The following is a 3,905-nucleotide window of genomic DNA, read 5'->3' as shown; positions in this document are numbered from 1 at the left end:
TTTCCTGGCTTTGGTATCAAGGATATGTTTACTTCATAGAATGAGTCTGGGAGTGTTCCATCTTGTTCTATTTTTTGAAATAGTTTATATAGAATTGGTGACAGTTCTTCTCTGAATGTTTGATAAAATTCGCTTGTAAATCGATCTGGTCCAGGACTTTTTTGGTTGGAAGCTGTTGTATTATCTTTTCAGTTTCTTATTTTGTAATGGGTCTGTTAAGATGTTCAATTTTGGTTTGTGTATAAACGTGAAAACTTACAGGAAATGGACAAATTCCTTGAAACTCATGCTCTACCCAGATTGACAATATCAGATGTAGAACACTTGAACAGATCATCACAAAATAAGAAATTGAGCAGGTCATTAAAAACTTACCCACAGAAAAATCCCTGGACCAGATGGCTTCACAGCTGAATGCTACCAAACATTCAGAGAAGATTTATCACCAATCCTACTTAAGTTATTTAAAAAAAAATAGTAACAGAAGGAACACTCCCAGAGACATTCTGCGAAGCAAGCATAACCCTAATACGAAAACCAAGCAAAGAGATTACCTAAAAAGAAAACTACAGACCAATATCTCTCATGAATATAGGCACAAAAATCCTTAACAAAATATTAGCCAATAAAAAAAAATCTTAGACAATAGAATAAAAAAACACGTAAAAAAATAATTCATCATGACCAAGTGGGATTCATAACAGGTATGCAAGGATGGTTCAACATAAGAAAAATAATCAGCATAATTCACCATATTATTAAAGCAAATAACAAGAGTCATATGATCTTAGCAATTGGTACAGAAAAGGTATTTGACAAAATCTAACATCATTTCCTAATAAAAACACTCAGCAAAATTGGAATAGACGGAAATTTCCTCAACTTAGTGACAAGTATATATGCAAAATCAGGAACCAATATCATTCTCAAAGGAGAAAGACTTAAAAGCATTTTCCTTGTCAACAGGGACCAGATAAGGATGCCCATTGTCACCACTTATATTCTATATTGTATTTTAAGTACTTGCTAGGTCAATACAACAAGATAAGGAAATAAAAGGCATTCAGATTGGTAAAAAGATAGTTAAACTGTAGCTATATGCAGATGATACGATAACATACACAGAAAACTTAAAGGACCATTAGAACTAGTAGACTAATTTGGCAGAGTGGCAGGATATAAGATCAATATCCAAAAACAGTGGGATTCCTCTACAGTAACAAAGATAATTCAGAGAAGGAAACCAAGAACATAAAACCATTTACAATAGCCAACCACAAATTGAGATACTTGGGAGTGAACCTAACTGGAGACACAACAGATCTATACAAAGAAAACTACAGAACATTTTTGCAAGACATTATAGACGTTAATACATGGAGAAATGTTCTCTGTTCATGGATAGGAAGACTCACTATTGTGAAAATGACAATACAACCAAAAGCAATCTACATGTTCAACACAATCCCAATACAGATACCAAATTCATTTTTTAAGGAGATTGAAAGGGAAATTGTCAAGTTTATTTGGAGAGGAAAGAGACCACCAAATAACCCAAGCACTTACGAAAAACAAAACTTAAGTGGGAGGCATAGCACTGCCTGATGTCAAAACCTACTACACAGTGGTAGTAACCAAAACAGCATGGTACTGGTTCAATAACAGGCACATAGACCAATGGAACAGAATCAAGAACCCAGAAATGGACCTCTCTATCTACCACCAACTCATATTCAACAAAGAAATAAAACATATCATCTTGGGAAATGGTGCTGCCAAAACTGGGCTGCTACCTGCAGAAAGCAGAAAGGATCCATATCTCACACCATACACAAAAATAAGATTAAGGTGGATCAGAGAGACCTGAGAGTAAAGCCCAAAACCAAAAAGTTCATAAAAAACACAGAGACCAAGGTTAGAAGGCTTAGCCTGGTGGGAGGGGCGTGTCTGCGTGTCGTGCGCAAGCGCGCAGGGAATGGCGTGCGGCACTGGCGCGGCGCCATTCCTCGGGCGGAAGTGGCCTAGGGCCTCGGCGCCGAGGTCCGGCCGCTGCTGACGCGCGACGCTCCGCAGGCCGGCTGGGGTGGCCGTTTCTGCCCCGGTTCGTCCTCTCATGGTAGCGCGAGTTCGCGAAGATGTGAGGGACGGGTGCGCGGTGGGGCGGAGACCAGGCCGGCATCGAAGGAGCTGCTGCCTCCGTCGACTTCTGCACCAAGCGGAAATTCGTCAGGTTCTAGTGTGGGACGGACCAGAGAGAATCATGTCGGGAGTTCTTCAAGTACGAAAAGATTGAAAATAAAACCACTTGTAAAATCTGTAACACAGACATGGTTGGAGACCATGCAGCCAACTTAGAAAGGCACCTGAAATGCCACCACACAGACGAATACAACGCAGTGCAGACCAAGAAGACGGAAGAGAGTGTCAGGAGTTCTCCAAGCAAACAGCAGAAAGTCTTAGATGAGCTGGCCCTTCCAGAATTCCTGAAGCACTCTGCTGGCAACTCCAACAAGACCTTCCACACAAAGATGCTTCCTGGCCTCTACCTGCCTCCTGTGGACCCCACAACCACCTTGGAGGAGCTGGAGGCCGCCCGCATGAGCTTCCAAAGCTTCCACTCCAGGAAGCAGCTGTGCCCCTCAAGGCCCTGGCCTGGCTGCGCCAGCTGTGCCAACAGTGTCTGCGGCCCGAGGCTCGTTCCAAGGAGTAGATGGAGCTGCTGGTGCTGGAGCAGTTCCTGGGGGTGCTGCCCCCGAGATCCAGGCCTGGGTTCGTGAGCAGCATCCAGGCACCCCTGAGGAGGTGGTGGCCCTGGTGGAAGGCCTGCAGCATGACCCTGGGCAGCTCTTGGGCTGGATCACAGCCCATGTTCTAGGGCAGGAGGTATCTCCAACACCTCAGAAGGCCAAATTAGCATCACGGGGTCACCTCCCCTCAGGCTCTGCAGAACCCCATCTTGCCCTGATAGAGGGGCCTGCCCAGCTCAACTGCAGCGCGAAGGAGGAGCCAGATGCTAACAGGCAGCAGATAGCTCCTCCCGTTCCTCTGATTCCAGCCCAGGGACCTGAGAGGCACCTTGAACGTCAGAACACAACCTCTGCATCGTTCCTTCCTCCCAGGATGTAGGAGTGGGGGCTGCTAGACCCATCACAGAAGGAGCTGTACTGGGACGCAATACTTCAGAAGTATGGGACCATGATCTCCGTGGGAGATGAGGGCAGGAGCCCCCTGGAGGCGCCCACAGCCTCCCCAGAGGCCTGGCCTCTGCGAGGCCCAGCCACCATGTGTGTCCCAGTGCCGCAGGCCAGTGGTGTACAAGGCTGGACCGTGTCACCCGGGCCTGGGTTGGAGACACGGGCACCACTCAGGAAACCCTACATATGTGAGCAGTGCGGCCTCCGATTTGATTGGAAGTCAGTATTCGTCATCCATTGGCGAGCACATGCAGGGAGCCAGCCGGCGTTTGGAAGTGCTAAGAGACCACCACCAATCACTCCAGAGCCACGGTCCCGTCCCTGGCACATCCCCACTGGCCCCTTCAGCTACCCTTGTGAGGAGTGTGGACGAAGCTTCAGCTGGAAGTCACAGCTGGTCATCCATTGTAAGAGCCATGTTGGACATCAGTGACACTTCTGTGGTGACTGTGGCCGAGCTTTTGATTGGGAGTCCCAGCTGGTCCTCCATAGAAAAAGCCATCGGCCTGAGACCCTATGAGTGGACAGTGGAGGAGGTCCCAGCTGTCTCCGGCCACTCAGTCTGTGGCCCGTAAACTTGATGTGGCCGAAGGCATCCGAGTCACCCAGGGGTGTTGAGGCCCCAGGCCTTGTCTGACTAGAGGAAGAGAAACCTGGGCTTCTTCTCGCTCCAGCTTCTGGAACGAAGCCTGACTTTGAATTTACTGCTGA

At 47.3% G+C, this 3,905-nt stretch overlaps 1 pseudogene; it reads left to right on the top strand.

The window, feature by feature from the left end:
* The first annotated feature begins 2,327 nt into the window (after positions 1 to 2,327).
* LOC102875458 lies at positions 2,328 to 3,627 on the top strand (annotated as a pseudogene).
* Positions 3,628 to 3,905: the final 278 nt, after the last annotated feature.

Source organism: Elephantulus edwardii, unplaced genomic scaffold, assembly GCF_000299155.1.
Source record: "Elephantulus edwardii isolate Elephantulus edwardi_28Jun2011 unplaced genomic scaffold, EleEdw1.0 scaffold00178, whole genome shotgun sequence".
NCBI classification, from domain to species: Eukaryota; Metazoa; Chordata; class Mammalia; order Macroscelidea; family Macroscelididae; genus Elephantulus; species Elephantulus edwardii.
The sequence above is the reverse complement of the archived record's forward strand: the minus strand, read 5'-3'. Positions and strand labels throughout refer to the sequence as shown.